The sequence below is a fragment of the Danio rerio genome, chromosome 3 (genome assembly GCF_052040795.2).
Source record: "Danio rerio strain M-AB ecotype USA chromosome 3, GRCz13ab, whole genome shotgun sequence".
Taxonomy (NCBI): Eukaryota; Metazoa; Chordata; class Actinopteri; order Cypriniformes; family Danionidae; genus Danio; species Danio rerio.
The window spans coordinates 37,009,901-37,028,349 of record NC_141023.1 but is presented as its reverse complement, the minus strand read 5'-3'; the positions used below and the strand labels follow the sequence as shown (position 1 = coordinate 37,028,349).

At 35.2% G+C, this 18,449-nt stretch overlaps 1 protein-coding gene across 18 annotated transcripts in view; it reads left to right on the top strand.

The window, feature by feature from the left end:
• srcin1a (SRC kinase signaling inhibitor 1a) overlaps nt 1-18,449 on the top strand; it is a 243,469-nt gene that overhangs the window by 839 nt on the left and 224,181 nt on the right. The window lies entirely within an intron of this gene.

Below are 18,449 nucleotides of genomic sequence, written 5' to 3'. Positions count from 1 at the left end.
TTAATTATTTGCTCTAAAGACTTTAAATCTTGGCGTTTTGAGTAAAATCATGTTGCTCTGTTGATATGACTTTTCTAAGAATTTAAATGTACCTGTGCAATTTTTTATTGTTATATTTTTTTTTGGGGGGGAGGGGGGGATTGCCCCTTTAATGGACATTACTTTATAGTGTGTTGTCAGGAAAGCATGGGGAGCAGAGAGAGGGGAGAGATCAGACTGCGAGGCGGGAATCAAACTCGGGTCGCCGTGAGCGCTGAAGTGCATGTAACCACTACACCTCTTGCGCCAACACCTATTGGATTTTAAACAATGGAAAACATGCATTTTTTATGGGATATCTAACACAAAACTGAACATTTTGGCATTTACACATACTTGACAGTTATTTTGAAGTACATTTTGATGCATACAGTGACAGTCAGAAAGGCCTAAAACAGCACTGGAATCCCAGTGACTTTTATTTTAAGCACAGTATTTTCTTTGAAATACTAATTTTGTTCATCAAGGTAATTTAATGATAACAATATTATCATATTCTATCTCTGTAAGTATAACACAGTATGACACCCATCCAGAGCATCATAAGATGCTGGGAAAAGCATTAAGGAGCAGCCATATTGCCAAAATTTCTCTAAAATATTGAATGTCAGGGTGAAATACTGGCACTGTCGCCTCACAGCAAGAAGGTTTTTTTTTTCGGGCCCCGGCTGGGCCAGTTGGCATTTCTGTTTGGAGTTTGAATGTTCTCCATGTTTGCGTAGGTTTCTTCCGGGTGCTACGGTTTAACCCACAGTCCAAAGACATGCACTATAATTGAATTAACTAAATTGGCCGTATTTGAATGAGTGTGTCTGAATGTGTATGGATATTTCCCAGTGCTGGGTTGCAGTAGGATGGGCATCCGTTGTGTAAAACATTTTGTCACCTTGGAAATATAGGGTTTAATTTGCATTCTAAATGATTTTGAGATATTGAAGGTCCAGGTTTTTGCATTACATATAGTAAACGATATTTGTGTAACAGTTCTCTTTAATACATTAACATGGCAGAGACCCTAAATGTACGCTAAATGTAAATTATCGAAATTTTATTACATTTGCAAATTAGGGTAAAAAACTGGGCCAGCGCAGATTGAAGCTTATAATTCCAAAAAGTTATATCTGGTAGATCATTCATTAAAGCATAACTTATAAAGAAATACAATCAGTCTGCTTATTAATTAAAAAAAATGGTGTTGTAACAATATGTTGATATTTGAGAGTTAATTTTTTGCTTTCACTTAACATTTATTTAATTAAATTCATGGGACATATCATTCAATAAATATAATTCAATAGTTCTTATAAAGCATATAATTAAATAAATATGACCATATTAATGACATAAAATTAACATATGCTCTGGATAAAATATTTAGCACAGTCTTGTATGCTTAATTCCAACAAGCGAAAATACTCATCCTAAAACATTAAGTATTTGCCCTTCAATGCTTAAAATCAAATTTAAAGATTTTAAATGAAAACAGTCAATGAGCAAAGGAGCTGTAATAAACTGAAAAAAGTTTCACCGACTATATATACACATACAAATATTTCACATTTAAAATCATATCATGTTTCTTTATCAACAGTGTAAAATTTAACATTTTATCTCAATTTATGCTTCTAAATCATCACATTTACACACATCTTTTTTAGTTTCAGGTTTTTAGACAGAAAGAACCCTATAGAGCCAAGTTAGAGTTTGACTTTGTAGATCTTTGTAGACCTTTTTGTTTTTTTTTAAATCAAAAAAGTCATAAAATGTAAACAACTTATAAAAAACATCACATAATGTAAATAAGTTGTCATTTAATAATTTTATGTAAATAACTAAATTTTAATAAGGATGTCAGATAGAACCTTACAATTCTAAGGTGAGGACATACTGGATAAGTCTGCATTTTATTATTCTGTGGCGACTACTGGTGAATAAAGGGACTTAGCCGAATGAAAATGAATGAATGTCAGTCCTATACAGGCAGCTCAGAAAGAGTACACTTTCAAATCAAGCATCTTTCAGTGTGGTGAACTTACATGATTATCATAAAAATGACCAAAATCTGTGAAACTTTATCACTTGCACATGAAACGTCAGATTAAAGAGATTGCCATTATCTATAATAATGAATTTTGTTTCACAACACCCTTGCCTTTACACACAGGTCAACAGTATAGTAGTGAGTTTTGCATGGCCAAACATTCACATTTCCTTGAGATTGTATACATACAAAAAGCATAGTCTCAGATTTCTCTTTAAGCTTGTTTTTCACAGTTTCAAAGTCACTCCTCCAGGTAGGAGGTTGCAAGATGGAGGCAGAAAATAACAACAAAAAATAAAGCAGAAAAAGATAGAAAAAAGCCAAAGAAAGAAAGATGGACAAAGAAGAGCTTAGAGGCATTTGTCCCTGAAGTCTGCAGGGAGAAGAAATAAGGCATCACAAGTATGATAGAAAGATTTCATACGAGGGTTGAGACAGAAATGCTACAAGAGAAGAGCATAAAAATTCTTCAGCTGAGAAAAAGGCATATACAGAGGAGATGAGAGATGGGTGGAAACTAGAGGAATGCTTGTTTGGAGTGAGACTGAGGAAGGCTGGAGAGAGTAGGATAGAAGGAGACTGGATGCTGAAGGCATAACCGCACTCTCTTGGGACAGACCGGCTTTGGTAAGCACGAAAGGGAGGGTGAGATGCCTAAAAAACGAGGAGTGAAAAAGGATGGAGACTCATCACATCAACTAAACTCAGATTATATAAAGAATGGTTGGACTAAAGTCCTAACATTTTCTCTTTCTGTTAAACCAACAGCAAAGACCCAAAAGAAATGGACAGCAAAGTTATTTTTCTTCAATTTCGGGTTAAGAAGATGTTTGAAAAACTTGAGCGTAATTGACTTGAAATGAATTATGTGCCGCATGTTTTCCTCATTCATTCAATCATTCTCTTTTCAGATTATTCCCTTTATAAATTAGGGGTCGCTACAGTGGAATGAACCGCAAAGTTATGCAGCACATGTTTTACACAGCGGATGCCCTTCCAGCTGCAACCCATCACTGGAAAACACCCATACACTCTCATTCACACATACACTACAGACAATTTTTTGCTTACCCAATTCACCTATAGTGCATGTCTTTGAACTGTGAGGGAAACCATAGCACCCAGAGGAAACCCTTGCGACCATATGAAGAACATGCAAACTTCAAACAGAAATTCCAAGTGGCCCAGCCGAGGCTCAAACCAGCTACCTTCTTGCTGTGAGACGACATCGCGCCACCCCCATGTTTTCGTCTTTATATCTAAATAAAAATACAACAAAAATTTCAGCTGAGAGAAAACAGCATTTAAGAAAGCATGTGAAAATACTGTATGAACTCTACAGTTCAGCACTCCAGCCAAGTTAAGTCTGATCACACTTATTATTTATATAACAGTTTATTCAGTAGAGTGGTTTAAAACAACCAGCTTTACACTATTAATCTTGGAAAAGCAATGTCAGTGTTGCTTTTAGTTAGAATTACACTTCAGTTTCAGCTATTATGGCCCATTCATACCAAGAAAAATAATGATAAATATAATAATATAGAGCTGGGGAATATGGCAAAAATCTCAAAATATATGTCATCCCATATATATCATGATGTAGTACCTCATTCAATTCTGTTAACTCATGGGTGAAAAACTCAATTCCTGAAGGGCCGCTGTTCTGCAGAGTTTAGTTCCAGTCCTGCTTAAATACACCTAACTTTAGGTATCAAACAATATAAAACACTCAATTAGTTTGATCAGGTGTGTCTAATTAGGGTCAGAACTAAACTGTGCAGAGCTGCAATCCTCCAGGATCTGAGCTTGACACCTGGTTAACTCAACCAATTAATAATTTACATAGAGTTTATTGACCACATGAAAAGGACTATTTGTTTTTTTACATTTAAAGTATGTACTCAGAATTTTGTTCATGCATTTGTGATCACATTTCTCACTTTATTTAGAACTTTAGAAAAAAACATTTGATTAAAGATGTAGAAATATGAAATGCATATTAATAAAATATAAAACACTTAAAAAAACATAACTAACTACACGTCCAACATAAAAATGAAAAAAAAAAAAAGATTTGCAGAATGAAATGCAAAATGTAAACATTGCACTGTCAAGATCACAACTTTCTCACAATGCTATTGTTCATGTTTCTGTCTGAATCTCTATAATGATGTGTAATATTATGGGATTTTATTATTTTTGTTATGTATTTTGTTATACCCCAAAATAAACAATGAAGCATGATGTAAAACGATAAACTTTTTAAAAATTTTGTCCACAATATACATATTGTCATATTGCACAGCTCTATAACAGTAAATAATATTTGCACTCACGGTCACACCAGCAAACAATTTATACTAAACCCATGTGCTGAGTTTCAAAGTATTAAAAGTGGATGTAATAATATACCGTTTCTCTACATTTTGTTAAGACACTAATGTGAAAACAGACTCTGTTGATTAAATGAGATCCTTCATATACCAGCAGAGTTGAGTTAGGTATAAACAGAGGTTAGAGCTAGCTCTGAATGGGTATGTCGGCTCCAAATGTGTGGGACTTGTGGGACTACAAGTGGGCTGTGCAAAGTTATTTATGTCTTGTGCATGACACTGAGTGCAACATGTTGTGTTTTATTAATGTCCACACCTACCCCAGTGCTAAACCTAACTCTTATAGTAACCTGTTGTGTTACTTTTACATTTAGTCATTTATTTCCAAAGCAACTTACAATTGAGGAGGCATGCAGGGATTCAACAAAAAGAGGCAATACACACAATTTTTTAATTATTATTTTTTAAAGAGAGAGAAAGTGTTTCTACTGGTGGTTTGTCAAGCCCACTCACCTGTGTGAAGCAAACCTAATAAATAGGAATATATAGGAATTATAGGAATTACAACAGTTTGAATATGTGCCTCCCACTTGTTAAGGGTCCAAAAGTAATTGGACAATTTTGTCTTCTCAGCTGTTCCATGGCCAGGTGTGTGTTGTTCCCTCATTATCCCAATAACAATGAGCAGATAAAAGGTCCAGAGTTCATTTTAAGTGTGCTACTGCATTTGGGATCTGTTACTGTCAACTATCCAAGATGAGATTCACAGAGCTGTCACTAACAGTCAAGCAAGTCATCATTAGGCTGAAAAAATAAAACATTTCATTTCATTTGTAGCATTTTTGCTTTTACACACCTTTGACCAGCATATGTCTTAGTAAGCTATGTGTGTAGCGTATCTTGCTAGTACAGTCTAACCTTACAGTTAATTTAGTCATAGTCAATGTAAAACAGCACAAAGTATTTTCCTAAAAGGAGGTAACAAAGAGATATTGAAATGTGAAAGGTGCTTTTAATGTTTTATGTTACGCTGTTTGTTCGCTTAAAATAACAATCTTGTCTCTGTTAAAACTTTTTACCATTCATTCTCATGGGTATCACCCAGGGGTGCCCAAACACAGCCCTGGAGGGCCTGTGTCCTGCATAGTTTAGCTTCAAATTCCTTATATGCACCTGCCTGGAGGTTTCTAGTAAACCTAGAAAGAGCTTGATTAACTTGTTCATGTGTGTTTAATTGGGTTTGGAACAAAACTATGCAGGACATCGGCCCTCCAGGACAGAGTTTGGGTACCCCTGGTATAACCAATTGTTTTCCAGATGTCTATTATAGCTTTTTCAAGATTGAATTAATCCAAATGAGTAACTGTGAGCTTCTGCGTAAACTGCTCTGCTGCTTTGAATCGGTATTGTTATAGCTGAGATCTGAACTCTTCCATTGTTTTATATTGAGAATCATTTTATACACAAATAAGGGTCTCAATGGTTGTTGGCATAAAAATAAATACATATTGTGTGTTGTTGAAATTATATGATCCGCATTATCGAGCATAAACCGGTTCATTGAAACACAATATAAACTTAAATGGTCCTAACCCACTATTTTCTAACCCAAACATTTTTCTATATCAATGGTATTCAAGTTCACATTCATGTTTATGAATTTAGTAGATGCCAAATGCAAATAAAAGTTATAGTGCTGTATTCAATACGCCCATGATATGTCACACAACTATAACACATTCTCTGCTCACAACACAAAAATCCAATGGTTCTATATGAATGGGCACTATGCATTGTGTCCTATCAAACAGTTCCATTTTTGTGTCCTATCAAACAGTTCCAACAGTTTTTCATGAAAGTGACAAAAATGGATGACAGGTTGATTAAAGCATCTTTTCCCAGCTTAGTTTTTGAAAGTAAGTGAGTGCTTGGCCAGTTTAGACTAGCTGTTGACTTGCTCATGGCCAGCTAAACTACTATAATAGGCACTAGCTTTGACTAATTATTGGATACTTTTGACTTTGACAAGCTAAGGCCAGCTTGGATCAATAAATAATTGGCTATTGACTCTCTCGGACCAGCTGTAAACATGTTCCAAAGCTGTCCTTTCTCACACCTCATCTTATTTACTTCTATCATGCAAAAATATACCAGAAGCCAAGTGAATATAGAGTGAAGAGTGCAGAAAGTGGAGGTGTAGAAGGTGTGGAGGACGAAGAGTATAAGAGCATTACTCTGAGGAACGAAAAGGAGAAATAGGTGTCAAGAAAGACAGGTGGGCGTAATGAAAGCATAAAGAGGAGATGAAAGAAAAGAGGGGGATGAAAGAGCACTACTAGGATGAAAGGAAATGGATAGAAAGATGAAGGAGAGAGTTCTTGAATGTGACTTGAAGATGTTGCGGTATCTGTAGTGATCTTGGTTTGTTTTCATAGAGAGTAAGTTTGTGTGTTGTGTGTTTGTAAGACGAATGATAAACGAGTAATAGTATAATAGAAATGCAAAACATCATCTGTTAAGAATTGTTTTGAAGAAATATGAATATTTTGTAACATTATAAATGTGTGCATGGTTTAACACTGTGCAACATGCTAATTGAATATTTTTTCTAAAATGTGTGAACAAAATAAACAACCAATCAATAATAAATCAATAATAGTATTAAATATTTTCCTATATTGAAAAGCCAATGAATTAATTATTGTTCATATTATATAATATATTAACAGCCAAATGCTTGGTCAATACATTTTCATTTCATTTAATATGGGATGTTGAAGCAGCTTCTTAACTTAAAATTTAGAAGAAACTAAACATATATGAACTAGGGGTGCAACACTTCAATCTACTCATGGTTTGGTGTATATCACGGTTTTACGATACGGTATGGAATGTGCAATGTTTAGAAAAAAAAATGGCTACAGAAAAACACACTTGAGTAACAAACACCTAACAATACAACAGCTTCATACATGCGACAGTAGATTTATATGCTTTTTTTGTTAATTAAATAAAGGTAGGGCATCTGGAAAATTGAATATTCAAATAAAGCTGTGGTCACACTAGAGTTTGTATGTGCGAAATTCTGTCATGCGCCACTGCGAAAAGGGGCGAGATTAAACAAGATAATTAGATATTTAAAAAGCGAGCGATTGCTCCATGTTTTAAATTTCTGTCCAGAGAGGTCATGTTTTGATCCTCGATTGGTCTCACGGAGTCTAGTGATGCGATTTCGCAGGTCAGAGTTCACCAAGCTTGAACTTTGTACCGCAGCAACCTGCGAAAAGCATTCATATGCATTCGCGTGCGTATGAATGGAAGTCTACGGGAGGAAAAGCCCAGTGACCACAGCTTAAAATGATAAAAAATAGAGTAAAAGTTTCTCCTTTTTCTGTTTTACATCTTGACTCAACAGTCTCAACCATTTATGCATTCATACCATTTATGTCTTAATAACTGAGCACTTTTAGAGTGTTGATTGCTCCTGTTTACTTTATGCTTGCAGTACCAAGACTCATTTTAGAGAGCTCTGTTATCACTTATCAGCTTCATCGTAGTAAATAAAACTTAAGCAAAGAGCGAGCATTCAGCTTTTTTCTCTTACTTTAGCGGGAACAGTACATCGAGAAGAAAACTTTTCTTTGCAGACAGCGGGTAAACAGAATCTCTATGGGACACTTCTGTATCTGGATACGGAATCTCAATCTGCCTATTAGTGACCACTAATCACTAATCTAAAAAAATTTTTAAAAAAATTCAGCATTCGTTATTTTAGTTTGTCTGTCTGAATTTACATTGAGTGTCTGTTGAAACACTCACGGCAATGAGCTCTGTTTTGGCCTCACCTGCGCATTTGTGCTGTATCTTCTTTCAACAATGTTAACAATAGATTTAAATGCTAAGAGATGATTGGACAGGTCTTTACTCTTGCAGTGCATGTGAAAGATAATTTGAAGTGTACTAAAGCAAAACTTTTTTTTTTGCCTTGTTGCAGTTATTTTATCACCAAACCAATATTCAAGAGTTCACATTTAGTTGATGATTAACTATAAAGCTTGTTTGCCATGCTGTCCCAGGAGAGAGCCCTGAGCTCATATGATCCTAGAGCCTGGGTCTCCCTCCCATTTGCAGGGCGATAGGGGAGTTTGAGCCTATGTAGGTCAGGTAGCACAATCAACAGGAACCATCTGACAGTATCTGAGGTTTCTGCTAAAATGACCAAGTACAAGCGTGAAAGTGAAAGATTAAAGCAGTGAGATGCGATCCAGCGGTACATCCTTGATAATTTGTCCAATGCACTCTAAAGCGAATGACAGATTGTGTGTCTGTGTGTGTGTGTTTGTGGTCAGGTGATGTGCATTTTCAGCAGTATAGTGTGCAAGGAGGGCTTTTCAGAAATGCTAGGTGAAGCCACAGTGTGGATGTGGATTGTTTTCATTCTAAAATGTCATTTTTAAACTAGGGCGTATTAGTGTAAATGGGGTCTAAGTGTGTATTTTTCATGAGCGGGTTGCTGCTGCGAGGGGGGCGGGGCAGAGGATTGCAATGCCGACTCAGCATCGTGATGTCTTTCAGCTATTGGCGATGGACGATGGCATCATCTATCGAGGCAACCTTAGTTCTGATGAGTAGATTCAGGTGTGTTTGATTAGGGAGAGGTTGAAAATGTGTTTGTGTGCCTTCAGGAACAGGCTTGGGAAACACTGCATTAATCTATAGATTGTTCTAGAATCTGTTCAGTAAATCAAGCAAAAGTTAAAACAAAATAAAGTACACGAGCATTTTCTTGAATTACTATGTTACAATCTGTAGTAGAGAATATGATGTTTTGTATCTCTTATACGTCTGAAAAAACTTTTGAAATGTAAATACTCTAGAAATCTGTATAGTGCCTGAAGTGTCTTTTCTTATCTTGCTTCCACACTCTCCTCAATTGTATATCCCATTCTCTCCACTTCTCTTCAGTTAAAAAGAACTTTAAATGAAGAAAATATTTCGTACCTCGTATATTATCCTCGTAGACTAGGTAAAAATAGCTGTCTTGACACCACCCCAATTTTGCCTTCGCTCTGATTGTTTGAGTGTCGCTGAGGCTGATTGGAGTGTCTGCACAGAATATGTCTTTTTGGGTGAATGGCAGGTAGACGAAGGGTTACAAATCACATTTTACAGTCCCGCTGAACAGATATTCAAAGGGACGTATTGTTATACTTGAGAGGTTAGACAATTATTTAAAATACAGTGATTTGCTTCACAGAGGGTTGCCCCTTTAAGGCTGTTTCTGTGCAGCATTGTAAAACATCCTGTCTGCTCCTCACAATAGATGCGGTCACACAGTCAGGGTTGGTATTGACAAATGTATTCGCTCTCAAACTGTTCTTTACATACTGTACAGGAGCTAAACGCACCTTGCTTGTCTATGCAGGACCTTAAATAAACACTTGATGAGTGCTAAATTAGAGTAAAGGTTGTTGCTGCTTAAAATATAACAGTGTTACTCACCAGTTGTTTGTTACTGTTTGTGAAAATACTTTGTAGTTAATTCTTACAACATATGAGACTTTGATATGGTCCTATTTTATAAGCTCAAATATCAAATCACAAAGATTGTGCTGTGATTCTATACATTTTTAATCTGATGTGAACAGCTATAAATAGCAGTGTTTTCAGGATCTCAGAGTGAGAGTTTGACAAAGGATGTCTTAAATTCTTTTAAATTGTACTCTAGGTATCAATACTTGTGTGGCTTAATACAACGTTAATAATGTCTCTTAAAGATCCCCTGTTATGGGTTTTTGAAAATGAGCTTCCATGCAGAGTGTAACACAGCACTAAGTGAATGAAAACATCCGTCTGAGGTTTAAATCTGAAAGTGCACCATGTTTAAAAATATAGATTAAAAGTTTTCAGAAATGCAAGTCGACCTACTCAGTCGAATAAATGAATCGTGTTGGGTTCGGATCTTTTTCCTGAACGGGTAAAACATCAAAAACCTAATACGTAGTTCCAGATCCGGTAAAACGTGAATGCGCCTTTCCCTTCAGACACTAGCGGAGTGTTCTGGATCAAGAGACTGATCACAACGTGAAGATAACGATCACTGACAGATGAAGATTCGGCTTTGGGGAATAAAGGGTTAACGTTAATTTTCACAACAATACCACAGTATAACCAACAGTGTGCGGTGTTTGTTCCTGTCATTTTTCTGATTTTTGATACAGTAACCTACGCTGCAACGCAGGATTCGTCAGCCATTTGCTATTAAAAGAAGGGGCAGCAGAGACTATTATGTATAGGACTTTATCAGACTTTGACAGGGACTTTGTCAGTTATTGTTACAGTTTATATGGACCAGTTTCTTTTTCCCTTCCCACAAGGAGTAATGTTATAACGTTCAATTCTTATGGATATCGAGTGAAGAACTGATGTTGAGCAGAGGTAGATAAAAGAACACACTCTTTAGTATATATATATATATATATATATATATATATATATATATATATATATATATATATATATATATATATATATATATATATATATATATATATATATATATATATTACATATCTACATTTTTAACTCTTGCAGTAGCTGCTTTACTAAAAAGCCATCAAACATGTCATCAAACATCTTATTATCCTTTTTCTCCTTTTCTCTATTTATAATTAAGAAATACAGTTGTGCTGCATTGACAATAGAATCAGATGTGTATAGTGGTGCAACTGTTTGACATAATTAAAAATAATGATGGCCCCCATAGTCCAAAATATGTATCAAATGATGTTATTTTTTAAATAACGTAAATCTGTCATTTAAAGACATTATTTACATTACATTAAGACATTTAAGTCTTGTTACCCGGGGTTTAACTGTCTTTAATATGCAGTAAGTTAGAAGCAGAGAGAAACGACCATAAATAATGTTTTTAAAATATTTATTTAGTTCAAGCTCTCAGGTTTAAGGTCAGAAACCCTCGGTCTGTACTTTTAATCATTGGTTTGGCAGCACAAAAGCCTGTGAATCAAAAATGGCCCAGATTTGCTCTTTTTCTGATACATAATTAGTTTTCCACCCTCTGTATCATTAAGCAGGAAACTGTCTTGTTATTTTAGTTTTTTTAACATCATATTTCCGAGATTAAAAGCTCACAATACTCCTCAGAATAACACATATTACTCGACACATATCAGCCAGTTGGTTTAAGGGGTCATTAACGGCCTTTTTGTTTATTTTGTACTTATGTTTGAAGTCTACCTAATGTTGTCAAGTCTTTTACATGTTAGTTAACAGGCTATTTTCAATCCTTTTTTGACCTCCCTCATCAGAACACACTATTTGAATAGGCGTTGTGGATTGCAGACTAGGAAGTCAATCAAAAATTGTGCCTAAATGAAGCCATGATGATAAAAGAAAGCAAACAAAGGACCGATTTCTTATTGATGCAATTTGGAACTTCTTTAATGTTAAAAAAAAAATTACTCTTTTTTTTTTTTTTTTTTTTATCAGAAGGAAGGAAAACAAGAAAGTTTTGAGTTGTGTAATCCCATACTTTATGTAAAAAAAAAAAAAAACTACATATAATATTTTATTGACAAGTAGATTTGAAGTTTTTTTTTTCCCATTAAAAATGCTTTGTAGCGACATTTAAAAAGTCTCTTTCTAACCTAAAAGAAGTTGACATCCATAATATTATTGATTGACATCAAAAATAAAACCCACAAAGCTTAAGTTCCACCATTCAGCACACAACAAGTCTCAAAATCTGGTCGTGACTGCCAAAACGTAAGCCTGCAACTGTGACTTTGGTTATAAATGTGGTTGCGTGCTGAAATGTCTATGAGCAAAACAGTATTAGCACTTCAAACAGGACTGACAGCTGTATTCTGCTGCTCAGTGACTATAACCCGAGGTGCCGCTGATGCCCGGTCTGCTTTTCATTGTGTGCATTTATACAGAACAAGCCTTGAATGAATATTACCGTCTAAATATAAAGCCACGGATTGAGAGAGGATTTGCATTATGCAAGTTTTTCACATGCCATTTGATCGCTGTATGGATTTAGTGTATTACAGTGTTGAGAGAGAGGCTCAATATATCAGAGATTGTATCAAATAATGCCAAATACTGTACAGTCTCAATTGAGGAAGAAGTTAAGCAGTCATTTATAGATGGCAGCGCAATAACTGGGGAAATTAATAAAACTCCATTTCTTGATAGTCCAGAAAGATGTTGAAACGATGGTTGGAGTATGTAATTTAGGAATGGTTATCAATTCAATTTTGATTAATTTCTTGATTAGATTCCAGAATCTTGACTTGATTCAGCAGGTAGCGATTTAATGAACGATATTAATATTTCTAAAAAATAAACAGTGAACAATGGTTTCCAATGGTTATTTAGTAAAAAGAAGTTTACGAAGAAATGCACACAGACTTTTCATTTTTGCTATTGGTGTAACTGTCTTTAGATTGTAAAATTGGCATGTTTAAGGTCTGATTTTTTTTTTTAAATAAGTGATTTTTACTGCCTAATAGATAGACAATATAAAGTGGGTCTCAGACCAGACAAGAAGCACTGTATTCATTTCACATTTCACCCGCCATGTCTTTAAAATATTTTTTACAATTTTTTAAAAGTTTATTTTACCCCAGTTACAGTATTTTCAAAGGAGTTTCTGTGTTAGCCTGCTGATCTTGACGGCATTAGCAGTTTCAGTCTTTCATCTCGTTTTACGCTTGAACAACTAAAAAGCTTGAGTCTATTTAACTGAATGTATTTTAATGACATTACAGCATCAGTGCTGTAATAGGAACATTATGAAATTAAAAACTGTCACATTAAGCTTTCACTGGAAGCTTATCATTGGCTAAAAAACATTAGCTGTGCATATAGTCCATTTTATAATGAAAACCCAAGTAAATAACCTAATGAGAGTGACAGGAAAAATCACAGGAATTAAGACACTTGGTCCGTTAAAAGACAACTTTCAGTTCTACACAATTCAACAAGCCATCCAGATTTTATCCAATTCTTCACATGTGCTGTCTTTAGAGTATGAGCTGATGAATTCTGGCAGAAGCTACAGGGTGAGTTATGCAAGTATAATAGATATAAACATTCTTTTGTCCCTTTTTCAATTAAATTGATCAATAAGCAAATAGGTAAGGTAATAAGGTAGGAAGGTAAAAGGTAAAAGATTAAGATAACTGGATTGGTTGGCATAACAGAGGGAGCACATTTTGTTTTTATAGAATGTTTTTTCTAAATCAAATTTCTCCTACGGTAGACAATCAGTTTTACCTTGACCTTGATCTAAATGAAGAGTTAATTGTTTAATTCTTGTTATTTTAAGTACACATAAAGCTTAAACCAGAATATGATTCTCTATTTCAAATGAATTCAATGAGCGGTCAATATATCAGGAATGAGGAACAAGATTGGATCGAAAAAACTATTAAAAAAATTATGGACTGCAAAATCAACTTTTTGCTCATCCCCTGTGTAAAATGTTTATCAAGAATGTATTGATTTGTTCCTATTAAAACTGTAATATTTTGAGTTATTAATTACTAGTTTCTATTTTACTATATTTTAAAGTTATAAACTGTGATCCTTCCGAAAATTGCTGCAATATGCTTTCTTTTTATGTTATATTAATATTCTATTTCTCACTATTAATGTTGAAAATAATGTTGCTTTGTATTTTTGTTGATCGTTAATTTTTTTTTAATGAGTAGAAACAACAGCATTTATCTGAAACAAATATTCCAGCCTCTTAAGGAGACAATTTTATGTTTCCTCAGTTTGGTGGGTAATTCGTACAAATTCCAGTTGATTTTTAAAAGAAGACATGATACCAAATCCCACCCCTAAACCCAGACGTCATTAGGAGATGAACAAATCTTACAAAATTGTACAAATAAGATCATACACTGTAAAACATATTATTTGTGTTGATATCATCAAACATTTAGAGTAGTAACTTAAATATTTTAAGTTCAGTTAATAGAACAAATTAAGTCCAAATAACTTTATAGCTACTCAAATGGTTTGTATTGCTTACAGCATTAGAGCTAAGTTAACACAAAAACAGAATTAATTAATTTAGAACTCATTCTTTATAAAACGGTTTATGAGTTACCATAACTTTTTTCATGAACTAAAAGTAACTTTTAAAAAAATATTATAATAACTTATTTGATTTCTCAGAGATGGGTTGTGGCTGGATGGGCATCAGCTGCGTAAAAAAATGTGCTGGGTAAGTTGGCGGTTCATTCCGCTGTGGTGACCCCGGATTAATAAAGGGACTAAACCAACAAGAAAATGAATGAATTAATCAACTTATTTGATTTAGTGGTTTTCACAGTGTAGAAAATTGTATTTAAAAAAAATTTAATATTGAATAAAAACATACAGTGCTCAGCATACTTTTACTTACAAACCTGTCTTTTAAATTCATATTTGTAATGGGAAGATAAACAATATTATTTGTCCATATACATTAGATTAGTCAATTCAGAAGCCAAATCTGGAGCTTATCTAACCAAATAACTTACAATAATGATCCAAAAACTAGCACACTCAAATTTATATGTTATAAAATTTTAAAAACAAATTTAAAATCAGGAGAAGCAAAAAACAAAAAACAAAAAAAAAATTAAACATTTAGTTTAAATGTTGTAGGTTGTACTTTACTTTTGCAATATTTAGCTTGAATTTAATATGTTTGGTGACTAAAATGCAATTTTAATAAATATATTTGTTAATAAATCTGTTTTGTTTAAATGCATCAAATTAAATTGGCTATATCTTACTTACTAAACGTTTGAACGCAAAATTATAAAATTAACAATAATCAAGAAAGAAAGAAAGAAAAAATGAAAGAAAAACAAAGAAAGAAAGAAAGAAAGAAAGAAATAGTTCTTCGAAATTTGAAAAATCCATCATTTTTTACTCACCTTGGTCTCATTTCCAATCTATTTGAGTTTCTTTCTTTTGCAGAACATGCAAAAATGTTTTAAAGGTAATAATATCTGAATATATTTATATCATGAAAAAAACATGGCCACTGTAGCCTACAGGTTTATGTGCAATAAATCCAATGTCTAATCAGGATATTCCATTCTTCTTGTAAACATCTACTTGATGCTTTTCACATTTAACAAATTAATGACTTTTGAATATTTTATTTCAGGAGTAATTTCCAAGTCAAATTTAGTGAGCAATTAATTTTGGATTAATTAGGTTAATGAATCACTACATTGTATAAATAATTAAAACATAAACAATTATATATCAGGCAATGCAGTGGCGCAGTAGGAAGTGCTGTCGCCTCACAGCAAGAAGGTCGCTGGGTAGCTTGTTCGAGTCTCAGCTCAGTTGGCGTTTCTGTGTGGAGTTTGCATGTTCTCCCTGCGTTTGCGTGGATGTCCTCCGGGTGCTCCGGTTTCCCCCAGAGTCCAAAGACATGTGGTACAGCTGAATCGGGTAGGCGAAAGGTGTGTGTGGATGTTTCCCAGGGATGGGTTGTGGCTGGAAGGGCATCCGCTGCGTAAAAATGTGCTGGATAAGTTGGCGGTTCATTCCACTGTAGCGACCCCGGATTAATAAAGGGACTAAGCCGACAAGAAAATGAATGAATGAACTATTATATCAGTTAACAGTCCTAATATATAAACCACTGAGAACTTCATTTTCAATGTTTTTAAAAAGCACACACACACTAGGCTTAAGTTGTTAAGATGAATAGCTACAAAAATTAACCCATCAGGGAAAACTTTCATCATAATTGCAGCTTATGAATTTTTGATTGTCTCGTAGTCCTCAGCATTCCTTTCTAAAATAGTTTTTTCTTTAAAGTACATTAAACCTCATGAGAGCTCTGTGAACCTGAGTGTTTCACTGTGAACTTTCCTTTGGTTGGCTGATGATGACGTAATGGCTCTGTGACAGTGAGATTGGCGAATGGTCAAAGTGTTTTTTTTTTTTTTTGAGAGGAGCCGTTGAGTGTCACTGCTGCGGCCCTAAACATCAGCCAGAGATCTGATCCGCAGTGTGTGTACAGTATATATGGCATCATGGGATGCGTCAGCCTCTAGCAATGACATTGCTGTGACAGGTAACCTTGAGGATTGTCCATCCATCCTATCACTCCTTCTCTTTTTGTTTCTCTCAGTAACACATGCACACAAACAGGTGCATGCTGGTATCCATTGGGGATTTCTAACAGCAGGGATGCTTTAATGACAGTTATTCCTTTCCAAGCTCCATCTGAATTAATTGGAGTGCTGTCTGTTTCTGCAGAGGGTGGATTTTTCTCCGCATTACAACATTAATGGCTAATTTAGGGCCTGAAAATCCTTTACTAGGTTGTCAGAGTCAGTCCATTTGAGCAGATGTGTTTGTTTTTAGTGTATAAAAGAGGATTTACTGGAGGGCTTTAGGTCTTGGCATACAAGATAAACCATAAAATAAATCAGAAAATTACATCCCTGAACAAAGCGGTGTATGTGTGGTGTTTTTAAATGTGAGTGAATGAGTGTGTGTGTGTGTGTGTGTGTGTGTCCATTTCTACAGACTTAGTTTATAAATCTGACTCTGTAGGATCCATATCAATCAGTGTGTCATTTGCTGGGGCGCACAGAAAGCCGGCAAATGCTTCCTTAGCACTTTCCTTCTGTGAATCGATTAGTCTTTATGAATGAACAGCCAGATTCCCTTTGACATCCTGTCCGTCCTGTGTGTTTACCTCCTGCCATTGTTTCCGTCTTTTCATCTGTCCATATTTGTAAACTTGAGCCTGCAACTAATTATTGAACCATTTTGTTTGTTTTTGACTATCCCTGTCTTGACTGATTTGGATCAAATTATGGTCCTATTTTGTAGGGCTCAGTACACAGAAAGCTGATGTCTTCAGCAGGGAACATGGTACAGGACAGTATGTTCACCGTTTGTTCTTTAGCATCATCAGTTCATTGGTCAGTTTCTAAACAGGAATTCCAATGTAGCATCATGTTTAGAATTTACCCACGGTTTCTATCAAATATATTTGAACAAGAATACTCAACATAAAAAACACGGTGGCTCAGTGGTTAGAACTGTTGCCTCATAGCCAGAATGTCACTGGTTTGATTTCTGGCTGGGTGAGTTGGGGATTCTGTGTGGAGATTGCATGTTCTCCCCATGTTGGCACGGGTTTTCTCCGGGTGCTCTGGTTTTCCCTGCAGTTCAAAGACATGCGCTAGGTGAATTGGAAAAACTAAATTAAGCTTCTGACACCCGCTGAACAACTTTAAGCTTCTGACACCCGCTTATAACACAGAAGAAGAGGAGGAGAGGAAGTTCACAAGCTTGTTGTTTAAGTTAATGCTGACTCGAAAAAGCATGGATGATTTAAGCAGCAGCTCCAGCTCTAGCGATGAAGAAATGATTTTTGTTCACAAAAACATTAAGCAGCTCCACGTTCATACCCCCTCTGGGCATCATCTTCAATGTGCGCTCACATTGACAGTTTTGCGCTTGATCGCCTCCAAGTGCTGTTTACGGTAACTTCATCAGCTCTGTGCACATGAACAAAAGGGCTGATCTGATTGGTGGAGAAGATTTTGATGAGGCGCGTCAAAACACAAAACTGAGCATGAGGCATTTTTTTTTTTTAATGATGCTTTTGCGCCTGCCATTTTGCGCGTTGATGTGCACAATCACATTGATGCCCTTTATTTAGTCACGAGAAGTTCAACGTCGACAGAAAACGCGAGCAAAAACCGTCTTGGTGTGCACGGCCCTTAAGATTGTGATACTGCTCAACCATCATATGAATTGCTATAGGGTTTGGGGCTTTCATCTGGAACCACTCAAAAGCTCAAAAAGGTGGGGCTCAATCGTTGAGACAGCCTTTAAAGTATTGGAGAACGTAGTCATTCAATGCTTTTACAGTGATTGAATACCTTAGAATGCAAGTATTCAAACACTGAAAAGCCAAGACACACCTGTTCTACGCTACTACAACACCAGCGGTTCCCTGTGTT